Genomic DNA, 15,020 nt, shown 5'->3' on the forward strand with positions numbered 1-15,020 from the left:
TTCTATACGACACTGGTGACGGCATATGCGTCACCTTACAGGAATATGTTGTCGATCCACCTAACTTGTACACTTAGCGAATGGGTACAAAGATTCTTCTACCCTGCCCGATTTAGGTTTTCTTGTGGATGTGATAATCACTCCCAAAAAAGTGATGAAAACATAAGAGTTTGTCACATAAACTGAAAATAAAAAATTAAACTTTTCACTCGATGGAAGATTTGAACCAAGGACCTATGGTTCCTCAGCTGCTCACGTTACCACGAGATCACGGCGCTCCTGCGTTCCCAGTGTCCTTGATGTTGCCTATCTTCCCATGAGCTACTCAGTTTGTATATTTTGCTTATTTATTCACAGTTCCGAATAACTTCTTCCTGTTTCCTCAATTGATCTGTGTTCAGTTTTTCAAGGCCTATCCACTGTGCCAACTTATAAGTTAATCTGAGGGGGGTGCGATGGGGAGGTTCCCTTGTGAGAAGTGGACGACGCGCACATAACCCGTGCCGTAATAAACGCCGACGAACTGTCACCCCTGGTAGTGTACCACGTGTTACAGTGTTCCACTGTTGCGCTAGAGCCAGGATGACGCAGATCTGTCCTGGATGAGATGCCGATCGTCTCGGCAGGTGGTCAGCGTGGTGCGACCTGACCCATCTCGTCGTGTTCTACAGCCTTCCGTGAACCATTTTGCACACAACCATTGCACTGACGAAACACTTGATGTATTGGTGTTACACGAGCAGAAATTTCCGGGATGGATGCGTCTCATTCTGTCAGGCCAGTAATGCACCCTGTTTCAAACTCACTGATTTGACGTTACGGTTCGCGCATACGCCTTCGAGGCGTCCTGCACGTCTGCTCAAGTCACACTCATGCATTCATTACCTTCAAGTTACAGCGACAGCGAGAGCCGCAAACACATTTTAAAGGCAGGTTGGCCTTGAACCCGTGGGCGAGCATGGTTGAAATGCTAATCATTTCTGTAGAACATCTACATCTACATATATACTCCACTAGCCACCAAGTAGTGTATGGCGGAGGGCACAATTCGCGACCAAACTCATATTTCCCCCCGTTTGTTCCACTCGCGGATCGCGCGAGGGATAAACGACTGTCTGAACGCCTCAGTACGAGCTCTAATTTCCCTTGTCATTGAATGGTGATCATTGTGCGATTTGAAACTTGTTGGTTATAATATACATGGTGGTCCACTAATCGTGACCGGGCCAAATATCTCACGAAATAAGAGTCAAACGAAAAAACTACAAAGAACAAAACTCGTCTAGCTTGAAGGGGAAACCAGATGGAGCTATGGTTGGCCCGCTAGATAGCGATGCCATAGGTCAAACGGATATCAACTGCGTTTTTTAAAAATAGGAACCCACATTTTTATTATATATTCGTGTAGTACATAAAGAAACATGAATGTTTTAGTTGGACCACTCTTTTCGCTTTGTGATAGATGGCGCTGTAATAGTCCCAAACATGGTATCACGTAACATTCCGCCAGTGCGGACGGTATCTGCTTCGTGATACATTACCCGTGTTAAAATGGACCGTTTAGAAATTGCGGAAAAGGTCGTTATCGTGTTGATGTATGGCTATTGTGATGAAACTGCTCGACGGGAGTGTGCTATGTATGTTGCTCGGTATCCTGGACGACATCATCCAAGTGTCCGGACCGTTCGCCGGATAGTTACGTTATTTAAGGAAACAGGAAGTGTTTAGACACATGTGAAACCTCAACGACGACCTGCAACAAATGATGATACCCAAGTAGGTGCTTTAGCTGCTGTCTCGGCTAATCCGCACATCAGTAGCAGACAAACTGCGCGACAATCGGGAATCTCAAGAACTTCGGTGTTGAGAATGCTACATCAACATCGACTGCACCCGTACCAAATTTCTATGCAACAGGAATTGCATGGCGACGACTTTGAACGTCGTGTACAGTTCTGCTACTGGGCACAAGAGAAATTACGGGACGGTGACAGATTTTTTTGCACGCGTTCTATTTAGCGACGACCAACAGCGATAACGTAAACCGGCATAATATGCACTATTGGGCAACGGAAAATCCACGATGGGTGCGACAAGTGGAACATCAGCGACCTTGGCAGGTTAATGTATAGTGCGGCATTATGGGAGGAAGGATAATTGGCCCCCATTTTATCGATGGCAATGTAAATGGTTCAATGTATGTTGATTTCCTACGTAATGTTCTACCGATGTTACTACAAGATGTTTCACTGCATGACAGAATGACAATGTACTTCCAACCTGATGGATGTCCGGCACATAGCTCGCGTGCGGTTCAAGCGGTATTGAATAGCATATTGCATGACAGGTGGATTGGTCATCGAAGCACCATACCATGGCCCGCACGTTCACCGGATCTGACGTCCCCGGATTTCTTTCTGTGGGGATAGTTGAACCATATTTGCTATCGTGATCCACCGACAACGCCTGACAACATGCGTCACCGCATTGTCAATGCATGTGCCAACATTACGGAAGGCGAACTGTTGAGAGGAATGTCGTTACACGTATTGCCAAATGCATTGAGGTTGATGGACATCATTTGGAGCATTTATTGCATTAATGTGATATTTACAGGTAATCACGCTGTAATAGCATGCGTTCTCAAAAATGATAAGTTCACAAAGGTACATGTATCACATTGCAACAACCGAATAAAATGTTCAAACCTACCTACGTTCTGTTACCAGCTGTTGGTCTAAAATTGTGAACCATATGTTTGAGACTATTACAGTGCCCTCTATCACAAAGCGAAAAAAGTGGTCCAACCAAAACATTCTTATTTCTTTACGTACTACACGAATATGTAATAAAAAATGGGGGTTCCTATTAAAAAAAACGCAATTGATATCCGTTTGACCTATGGCAGCGCCATCTAGTGGGGCAACCATAGCACCATCTGGTTTCGCTCTTCAAGCTAGACGAGTTTCGTTCTTTGAAATTTTTTCGTTTGGCACTTATTTCGTGAGATATTTGGCCCGGTCACTATCAATGGACCACCCTGTATACTCTACATCCTCGGCGAAGATCGCATTTCGGAATTTAGTGAGCAGCCCCTTCCGCTTAGCGCGCTGTCCATCTGCAAGCGTGACCCACTTCAAACTTTCTATGAGATTTGTAACGCTCTCGCGATGGCTAAATGTACCAGTCACGAATCTTGTAATGTCCTGTAAATATGAACGTCCTGTATCTAGTCGTTCAAGATGTATTATGTAGTACATACAACAGTAAAAGTCGTCTGGACGTAAGAATTTTATGTGCCACAACCAACAACTGTGAAGACAATGACACGTAAATACAGAAGACATACCCACAGGACGACGTATTAAATAAATGATGTATTACAGTAAATAAGTACTAAATGTTGAAAAATCCAAAAGCTGTCACAAAGTTTTGTAGTTGGTAATTCATGTATTTGAACAATTGTAATAAACATTTTTGGAACAGTGATTAAAATTTTTTAAAATTTACAAGAACATAGGTGACCGGTTTCGGTCATATCACACGGCCATCATCAGACCCATGGCACCATTCGAAGATGGTAGGTGGAGCACTCTTCTCAGCCGCTATGATGTCAACTGGTCTATGGTCATGTATTTGACATTTTTCAGTCTGAATCTCACCGTCAGGTGCACCTCTTTGGTCGTCCGCTCAGCTCTCGTAAACGTCTTAGTACTGTGTCCAACAATGATGGATGTGGCACGAAATCTGTGCAAGATCTGACTGCTGCGTGATAGACGCGAGTAACATACGAGAAGTGACACTGAATAGCCATCGAGTGATATTGATGCTCATCACACAACGAATGCTCACAGTGAATGCGAAAACTTCTCACAATACCCAACATTTCGGGGAAGGGTGAGTAAATAAGGTGGCATTTGATACTGACCCTCGTGTGGAAAACAGCTGTAGTGAGAAAAGTAACACTTTTTCAAAGTATTTAGCGTTGTTTCGAACATTTTAAGAGGTGTTAATTGTAAACATACCAACCATCATCACAAGTAGGACACTACTGAAGACCAATGTTTGATTGGTTAACGGTTAGAGATTTCGTAGACTTTACTATGGACAGAAAAACAGCAAAATGGTATTATATTGCACGAAGCGAGGCACAAAAGCAAGAATTAAAGTCAAGCTGATGCAACGAGCAGAACAGCGTCATGTCGACAGAGAGGTTCCAATGTGGCCGAGCGGAATCACGCAGTGGTAAGGCAGTGGGGCAGTGGGTCCGTGCTCGCAAGAACGGTAGTTAAAAACCCCTCCCGATCATCAGGATTTAGCTACACAGTTAAATTCAGTCAAAGATCTCATAAATGGTGCCCTTAGCCGATAGCTCGGCCAAAGCGAGTTCGGAGTCAACAGTTTCATTAGGTTCCTACTAGCGGCGCCTCAGATTACAGAGACGCAGATTTAAACCAGCAAATCGGCAGCCAAAGACGAGAAAAGAGGTGGGATAAGGAGAGGGGAGAGAGGGAGGGAGGGGGAGAGAGAGAGAGAGAGAGAGAGAGAGAGAGAGAGAGCAGCATCATGAAGCCCGAGTAGTAGGGAGAAGGGCGTGACTGAATAGCAAGCGGAAAGAGGAAGAAGCGTAGCTGAGTGAAGACAGGAGCGTTTCCTTTGCCGTTTGACAAAGAAAAGTAGTTTATCAATTTTTTAGAAAAACATTGAAAAGTCAAAATGAAATGGTTCTGGTTCTTTTTTAAAACACAACTTAGTATTGAATTGTGTGGCGGAGGTCAGCTTGTTCAGGAGACAGGGAACAGCAATAGAGAAGGAGTCTGCCGATGTTTTTGTTTTATGTTTGGCTATAGCTGGGATACTACGAGGGCGTGCTAAAAAGTAATATCCCCGAATTTTTTATGTGAAAACCTCATAAAGCTTTTCAAATAGAACAAGCCTTATAATCATTCTACATTCTTATTTTTCATTTCCATATATTCATTTCTCAGCTCATTCACCCTGACGACGAATAAATTTCTCCCAAGGACGGATCAGTTTCTTGACATCGTCATCACAGAACGTCTCACTTTGTTGTCGGAGCCAAAATCTCACCGCTGCTTGCACCGCCTCATCACTGTCAAAGTGAAGTCCTTGAAGGTGTTGTATAACCCTTTGAGTACCAGTGGTTTCTGCTTGAAAGAACCGTTCTATTAATTATTTTTAAAGTAGCAGAGCCTTTAGCATGAAACCACAGAAGCTGTTGCATCTAGTGGCGCACAGCGGTATTTCTACGAATGTGATTGCATTTGCACTTACAGCGTTCAAAGCAGCAGTCGGTGTGCAGACGGTCCTACATGATTGTAGGAGATTGTGACACGCCGTTCTTTTTTATAGTGGCCATTCCGAGGAAATCGTTATTACTGAAAGTAAGTATATCTAAAATTATTGTAACGATAATTTGAGATTGTACTACTGCTTTTGTCAGTGGTTTCGAAATGAAACCATTAGGGACGTATATAGTTTTGCACAAAAATTTTAAATTTTATGCCTCTTTTGCTTGTTATTTAGGACTATAATTTGTTTTATGCAATATTATTTCACTAAAGTTTCGAGATGTGAGATTGTGTCTCTCAAAGTGCGAATTTGCTTTCAAAAATATTATATGAAGTGATGGGTGGATGAAGACTGCATTTCCTAGTAGATCGAAACTGAAACCACTTCCTTAAGACAACAGTTTCTTTACTTTTGCCAGTTTCTTCTAGAATGTTTACTTTCTCCCGAACCGAGCGAGGTGGCGCAGTGGTTAGCACACTGGACTCGCATTCGGGAGGACGACGGTTCAATCCCGTCTCCGGCCATCCTGATTTAGGTTTTCCGTGATTTCCCTAAATCGTTTCAGGCAAATGCCGGGATGGTTCCTTTGAAAGGGCACGGCCGATTTCCTTCCCAATCCTTCCCTAACCTGAGCTTGCGGTCCGTCTCTAATGACCTCGTTGTCGACGGGACGTTAAACACTAACCACCACCACTTTCTCCCGATTTCTTCTTGCCTTCGTTGCTCGCTATTGTAATAAAGATTAATTATCTGAGAAAATTTAAAACTGTATTTTTTTCATATTGATGGGACTGAAAGGGTGAAACTATGGAGATGTATTAAAATCGGATGTGGCCAAGTCGGGACTTTATGGAGAATGATCGGTGACAGTAAAATCAAGGAATAGGAATGTTTTAGTTGTCACAGTGCTTGTGTGTGGTTTGGCACTGTCATGCTGAAGTCCATATCTGGATTAACTCTTCGAATTTGTGTTTTCAGTTTTCTGAGGGCCTCGCGGTACCTTGCAGCGTTTATAGTGGTGGTTTAAGGTACGAATTCCAAATGCACCACACTCCCATCTATCACACAGTACCGCAATGATGGCCTGTGCACGCTCTCATGATACGCCACGCTTACCTGCGTCTGTGTTATCCGACGAACTTCTCTGATGAGTGCATCAACCCGAGTCCAATAAGTCCGAGCACGAATAAGCCAATGTCGGACATTTCTGATATCGATACAATTCAAATGGAGACATGTTTTCTGCTGTCAGAATGTCGATTACAGCTCGCTGTTTCTCACGCACCGACACACTTAACGTTACACACTTAGCGTTACACACTGCACATTACACGCTGAAGTGCAGAGGCCTCTAACGGCAGACGGTCGCAACTAGGGTCAGCGAAGCGAGAAAGTCGACCGAGTAATATGCGTGACATGTAATTCCCCAACCGATGTTGGAAATAGATTAATAAATTCGGAGGCATTACTTTTCATCCCGCTGTCTTAGATAAGTGGCAATTTTTATCGCGACTTCGATGAGATGACAATGGACGGCGACCGCACGCCTTTTCATAGGACTGCACTACGAAGGTGTTAGTCACTTGTTAGAAACTTAATTTGCACGTCGATTTGTTTGGCCACATCTCGCATCTTTTCAAATGTGGTAATGAACGGAGTCGGCCAATGGGAACAAAAGGTGCGTCTGGTTGGTTTCTGTATGCTGTTTGAACGACAAAGGTTCCGGCACTTCTCCTCTTTTTTTCTGCCTTGACAACACGCTACTAACAAACATTGGTTCAGACGTTTGTCTTGTGTGTGGAACATGGAAGCTCAGTTTGATGTAAATGATGACATCCAAGTAGCCGCGCCCAGTGCAGTGCTTTCAGACTAGGGTTTGACAATTTCGTCCCTATTTCGCACTGACATGCGTACGGAAATTCCACGCGGTAAATGTGCGTCTTTCTTCACCCTTGTATTTGCTCTACAACACGTGGTGATTCAAATATTTTTCAGGGACTTATAGGCAGCTCTTTCAACTTTAAAACGATGTTTCACGTACGAGGAGTGTTAATTTTGTGGCATGGCTCTATGGTACTGCATTGAAGTGATACAAAGATAGTCCATTTCGAGTGTGTATTCATACCCATCGTGGTTGATTGTAACCTTTCGGTCAATTATATGGGACTTCAATTGATTTATTGATGTAAATTCATTATCTGATGACACTTTTCCTGATTTAACAATTCTACTTCGTGTAATGGCATTTGTGTTGGAATTTCAAAAATTGATCCCATGGGACAACGTATCTATTGAATGGACACAGCACTTTACTTAAGGGTCATACTGTACAAACGTGTTCCCTTACAGTTTAAATTTTGTAAGTGATTTTCGGCAGGTCAAGTAAATACGATGCCGTTCGAGTACTCCTAGATCATCCGACGGTGGAGATGACACAGTTAGAAGTGGTAACTTTCGTAAATAAGAATTACACTCTCAGTTCATTAGGCGACCATAGCTGAGTGTCAGTAGGGTACATTACTGGAGCTAATGGACCTACACTGTGCATTTTATCACAGTTCGTGTAGCGTCGACTTTGCAGTATTCGCTACATATTCAATGTTCGAACGGTATTACTACCAATAACTTTATCCCGTTCTTGCATGTTGCAGAAGCTTTGTCACCACCTTATTACTAGTCAAACGCTAGGATCACGTTGTCCATAAATTATTTTTTCTGTTTGAGTGCATATATCAGCGCAAGAACAGTGGCTGTATTCATAAATGAACAATTGTGATTAATACAAAACGGAGAGGTAACTTCCAGCAGATGTGGTATTGGGTTACGCGGACACTGCGGACCAGATGACGACAACAGAGTGCGGTAGTCATGTAACTTGTCTGGCTGCAAACTACCACTGTCGTGCTTGATTACGTCACGTTAGAGGAGATTCGGTAGAACGAGTGATTTCACGACTACACGTTTCACGTTCTAAGGGAATATGTTTTAGAACTTCCGGAGGGCAAATCAACTTTGCAGGGAAGTGTTTTTACAGGTCTTTTTAAACCTTCCGAAGACAGTTCGATCTGCAACTTGCTGTAGCCGATTAATAAATTATACGAAGTTCCCTTTAAGTTGTGCGGCCAGCTGCTCATGTCACGATAGATCGAGCTCAATTTCCGACGCAAGCAGTTGTCTCCTGTTCAAAGGAAACCGCGGCATTAACTTTAATAAATTTAAGGATACCGGCGAAAACTTAAATCTTGATAGCCAGACGCATACCTGAACTCCGAACCTCCGAAAAGTAAGCCAGATGTCATAAACAATGGGCCACCTCGGTCGGGCGTCTGCACAATTCAGTAAGACAAAAAAACTGGTGTAAAGCGGCACGCACAAGGCGCGCCACCAAAGTGGATGCCATGCAGATGAGGTCATTATGTTTTCAGATGTGAGAAATTCGTCTGTGACACCAAGTGTGCTGCTTCAGGTTCTAGATTAGGACTGACTATGAATGAAGGTAGGATGTAATACGACAGTAGAACACCTGCATAAGGCAGTTACACGAAATCACAAAGTCAATAGGCTACTGAAATTTTATGAGCGTGATCGTGCATGCGATGATGACAATTTCGGGGAGTCCCGCTTAACTTCGACGCTCACACGACAGAAAACTGTTCGCTGCACTAGAGGCACACATGTAGTAAGGCGTCTCCTACTGCGCTCTAAAATATGCGAGTTGCGACCACACCTGATTTCTAAATAAGAGGTATGAAGACTCGAAGGGCGTGCAGCATTTTAAGTTAAATAAATTGTACCTGACGGAACAATGAAAGTGTTTAAACCGCTGTTTTTATAACATTGTTTGGCGTGTTGCTTGGCAAGCATAATATCAAAGTACCTCTTCTTGAAAGGACGTTGGCAAAGGAACATACATCTAATGTCGACTGACTCCCCGTGCTATCAAAACTTCGCCCACGACAAATCATCTCGATTAGCATGTTGACTGTTTTCCGTTGTTGCTTTGTAGGAGAACTTCATATCTACAAATGAAAACATATTTTGGATGTCCACCGCACTAACATATTTAGTGAACCCAGACTGTATGATTTTCCGAAACCGCATCAACAATGTGCACCCATCCGTCGTAACGTCCTATTTTAACTTCCTAGCCGGCCGGAGTGCCCGAGCTGTTCTAGGCGCTACAGTCTGGAACCGCGCGACGGTGCAGGTTCGAATGCTACCTCGGGCATTGATGTGTGTGATGTCCTTAGGTTAGTTAGGTTTAAGTAGTTCTAAGTTCTTAGGGACTGATGACCTCAGCAGTTAAATCCCATAGTGCTCAGAGTCATCTGAACCATTAACTTCCTATTCGTTTTCTAACACGCCTTCAGTGTTCTGTTCGCTCCAGACGCACTCAGCATCGAGCGAGATTGCACAAAACTGGAATAATGTTTACGGATTGATTAAAAATTTAATTCTTTTCTTATATTTGTGTACTGTATACCAAGCACGAAGAAGCGCGTCAGATGGTACTTCATCACGACAGTTTTCTTGGCCGAGTTGGAAAGAAGGCGTCTGAGTTGCTGAGTTGCTTGATTTGTAAACAAGAATTTTGTAGCTGTGGGATGACAACAGAGTACCCATATCATGGCTGCAATGTATCAGATCTAATTCTTGTTAGGTACAATTAAGAGGCGCTTTCGAATAGATAGTTTTTGGAAGTACTGTTTTGCAGGAAATCGACGTGGCAAAGGCTGCAGGTAAAGTGAACGAAACTTTATTCAAGGTCACAGATGTAAGCGACAATTACTACAAAATTATACACTTTTTATTTACTGAAGAAAAAAGACCAGAGCACCAAAAAATAACTAACGTAGAGTAACGAAATTTCGGGAATACATTTGTCTAGGTAACATACACTACTCGCCATTAAAATTGCTACACCAAGAAGAAATGCAGATGATAAACGAGTATTCATTGCACAAATATATTATACTAGAACCGACATGTGATTACATTTTCACGCAATTTGGGTGCACAGATCCTGAGAAATCAGTACTCAGAACAACCACCTCTGGCCGTAATAACTGCCTTGATACGCCTGGGCATTAAGTCAAACAGAGCTTGGATGGCGTGTACAGGTACAGCTGCCCATGCAGCTTCAACACGATAGCACAGTTCATCACGAGTAGTGACTGGCGTATTGTGACGAGCCAGTGGCTCGGCCACCATTGACCAGACGTTTTCAATTGGTGAGAGATCTGGAGAATGTGCTGGCCAGGGCAGCAGTCGAACATTTTTTTATATCCAGAAAAGCCCGCACAGGACCTGCAACATGCGTTTGTGCATTATCCTGCTGAAATGTAGGGTTTCTCAGGGATCGAATTAAGGGTAGAGCCACGGGTCGTAACGCATCTGAAATGTAATGTCCACTGTTGAAAGTGCCGTCAATGCGAACAAGAGGTCACCGAGACGTGTAACCAATGGCACCCCATACCATCACGCCGGGTGATCCGCCAGTATGGCGATGACGAATACACGCTTCCAATGTGCGTTCACGGCGATGTCGCTAAACACGGATGCCACCATCATGTTGCTGTAAACGGAACCTGGCTTCATCCGGAAAAATTACGTTTTGCTATTCGTGCAACCAGGTTCGTCGTTGAGTACACCATCGCAGGTGCTCCTATCTGTGATGTAGCGTCTTGGGTAACAGCAGCCACGGTCTCCGAGCTGATAGTCCATGCTGCTGCAAACGTCGTCGAATTGTTCGTGCAGATGCTTGTTGTCTTGCAAACGTTCCCGTCTGTTGACTCAGAGATCGAGACGTGGCTGCACGATCCGTTACAGCCATGCGGATAAGATGCCTGTCATCTCGACTGTTAGTGATACGAGGCCGTTGGGACCCAGCACGGCGTTCCGTATTATCCTCCTGAACCCATCGATTCCATATTCTACTAACAGTCATTGGATGTCGGCCAACGCGAGCAGCAATGTCGCGATACGACAAACTGCAATCGCGATAGGCTACAATCCGACCTTTATCAAAGTCGGAAACGTGATGGTACGCATTTCTCCTCCTTATACGAGGCATCACAACAACGCTTCACCAGGCAACGCCGGTCAACTGCTGTTTATGTATCAGAAATCGGTTCCTCATGTCAGCAGGTTGTAGGTGTCGCCACCGGCGCCAACCTTGTGTGAATGCTGTGAAAAGCTAATCATTTGCATATCACAGCATCTTCTTCCTGTCGGTTAAATTTCGCGTCTGTAGGACGTCATCATCGTGGTGTAGCAATTTTAATGGCCAGTAGTGTATCTAACCGATTAAGATTACAATATCACAAATTAAATTAAGCGCCAAGATAAGCCATTGCGAATGCGAAATGCAGGTACATTAACAACAGGTGTAACTGCCAGACTGTTGAATGCAAGGATGTAAAGGCGCATGCATCGTGTGGTGCAGGTGTCGGATGTCAATTTGTAGGATAGAGTTCCATGCCTGTTGCACCTGGTCGGTCTATACGGCGACGGTTAATGCTGTTCGCTCATGACGCTGAAGTTGTCAATCGATAACGTCCCATATGTGCTCGATTGGATGCAGATGTGGTGATCGAACAGGCCGAGGTAACATTTCGGCACTGTGTAGAGCATGTTGGCTTACACAGCGGTATGCGAGAGAGCGTTATCCTGTTGGAAAACACCCAGTGGAATGCTGTTAATGAGTGGCAGCACAACAGGTCAAATCACCGGACTGACGCACAGATTTGCAGGCAGGGTGCGTGGTACAGCCACTAGAGTCCTCCTGCCGTCATACGAAGTAGCACCACAGACCACAAGTCGAGGTGTCGGTCCACTCTGTCCAGCACGCAGTCGGGTTGGCTGCAGGCCCTCGACGTGTCTCCCTCCTCTCAACACACAGCCGTCACTGGCCGTTCTTTCATCAGAAAACACCACACACCTCCACCCTGTCCTCCATCACGGAAGCTACAAATTGCGGTCGTTTGAGGCCAGTGGAATGCAAGCTGCATGCCGTTTGGCTCGGAGCTGTCGTCGAAGTGACTGATTTGTAACAGTTCGTCGTGCCACTGCCGTGCCAACCGGTGCTCAAATTCCTACCGCAGGCGGCGTGCGATGCGCCACACCCATTCGCAGAACGCGACGGTCTTCCCCGTTGGTAGCGCCACGTGCCCGGAGCCCGGTCTTCTTGCCTAAGTACCCTCCCGTGACCACCGCTCCAACCAATCATGTGCAGTGGCCACACTGTTAAGTCGTTCTGCACTACGAGGTGCATTCAAGTTCTAAGGCCTCCGATTTTTTTTTCTCCGGACTGGAAAGAGATAGAAACATGCGCATTGTTTTAAAATGAGGCCACGTTCATTGTCAATACGTCCCAGAGATGGCAGCACCGCACGGCAGATGGAATTTTACCGCCAGCGGCTAGAATGAGAACTGTTTTAAATACTTAAAATGGCGACGTTTTCCTTACTTGAACAGCGTGCAATCATTTGTTTTCTGAATTTGCGTGGTGTGAAACCAATTGAAATTCATCGACAGTTGAAGGAGACATGTGGTGATGGAGTTATGGATGTGTCGAAAGTGCGTTCGTGGGTGCGACAGTTTAATGAAGGCAGGACATCGTGTGACAACAAACCGAAACAACCTCGGGCTCGCACAAGCCGGTCTGACGACATGATCGAGAAAGCGGAGAGAATTGTTTTGGGGGATCGCCGAATGACTGTTGAACAGATCGCCTCCAGAGTTGGCATTTCTGTGGGTTCTGTGCACGCAATCCTGCATGACGACCTGAAAATTCGTAAAGTGTCATCCAGGTGCGTGCCACGAGTGTTGACGGACGACCACATGGCTGCCCGTGTGGCATGTTGCCAAGCAATGTTGACGTGCAACGACAGCATGAATGGGACTTTCTTTTCTTCGGTTGTGACAGTGGATGAGACGTGGATGCCATTTTTCAATCCAGAAACAAAGCGCCAGTCAGCTCAATAGAAGCACACATATTCACCGCCACCAAAAAAATTTCGGGTAACCGCCAGTGCTGAAAAAATGATGGTGTCCATGTTCTGGGACAGCGAGGGCGTAATCCTTACCCATTGCGTTCCAAAGGGCACTACGGTAACAGGTGCATCCTACGAAAATGTTTTGAAGAACAAATTCCTTCCTGCACTGCAACAAAAACGTCCGGGAAGGGCTGCGCGTGTGCTGTTTCACCAAGACAACGCACCCCCACATCGAGCTAACGTTACGCAACAGTTTCTTCGTGATAACAACTTTGAAGTGATTCCTCATACTCCCTACCCACCTGACCTGGCTCCTAGTGACTTTTGGCTTTTTCCAACAATGAAAGACACTCTCCGTGGCCGCACATTCACCAGCCGTGCTGCTATTGCCTCAGCGATTTTCCAGTGGTCAAAACAGACTCCTAAAGAAGCCTTTGCCGCTGCCATGGAATCATGGCGTCAGCGTTGTGAAAAATGTGTATGTCTGCAGGGCGATTACTTTGAGAAGTAACGCCAGTTTCATCGATTTCGGGCGAGTAGTTAATTAGAAAAAAAATCGGAGGACTTAGAACTTGAATGCACCTCGTATCGCGGAAGGAACATCCAGCTTCTCCTAGCCCTATTACACGACTTCGTTCAAACTCAGTGAGACGTTCATGCGGTGCCTTTGTTGCCTTAAACCCATTCTTGAGTAACATCAGCTCACCACGTCCGATTTCTAAGGTAACTAATGCTCACGACGGTTACAGCTTGCACTTAAAGGCAACATGATTTGCATCTTCACAGTGGCGCTACCAGTATCACTCTTATGCGACTGGCGCAAAATTTCGATGCAGAAACATGCCTACCAACTTTCGTTTATGTTGCATAACGCCTTCTAGCGATTTTTTCTCCGCCAGTTTATATGCGCCGCGCTAGACGTCTGTCTAGCGTGATGACTAGGTACTGAGCGGACGATGCTCAGTTCAGGGCTGTTCTTCTGATGATGCCAGGTCGCAGAGCTGGTGGCACCTCTCTCTTTGTTGGTAGCTAGACCCCATTTTCTGGAGCAGTGCCGAGTTTATATATCGCCATCTGAAGTCTCCGTTGCAATATCGGTAGTAAAAACACTCTTGATGCGCGAGATTGTCTCATCAGCGCATAATTCTCTAGCTTCATCCGTAGTGTTCGGAGGTGTGCGATTGCACGAAGTATATAAAGATTGGCCCAATCGCCGACTTGGCGGTACACCAGCGGCTATGGATCGACTTTATGAGACTCCGTCGGCAGCACATACATTGAGAGTACGTCGATTCAAGTAACTGCACAGATGTCTCCTGTGTGGTAAAGGGACTCCATGTGTTAGCATCTTATACTATAGACTCTCATGCCACACGGAGTCGAATGCTCTGGTGACACTGAGGAGCAGGGCTCCTAACAAGTGTTGGTCGATGTCTTACACTGTATCCTACACCAAATGGAGTACTTGTTAAGTTCTACAACGCCCTTTCCCGAATCTGATCTGGACATCTTGTGTTGAGTTTCCACGTGTTCGGGGAGGCGTCGCAGGAAGAGATGCTCGAACACGTCAGATACTTCAGAGAATAGGCTTTTCAGTCAGTAACTTTGGGGGAGAGCAGGTATCTTTCCCAGGATTGGCTATCACCATTGTGTGCTACTATCTTCTGGTCTTATGTCAAATCAGTAAGTCGATCGAAACAGCATATCCAG

Source organism: Schistocerca piceifrons, chromosome 1, assembly GCF_021461385.2.
Source record: "Schistocerca piceifrons isolate TAMUIC-IGC-003096 chromosome 1, iqSchPice1.1, whole genome shotgun sequence".
Taxonomy (NCBI): domain Eukaryota; kingdom Metazoa; phylum Arthropoda; class Insecta; order Orthoptera; family Acrididae; genus Schistocerca; species Schistocerca piceifrons.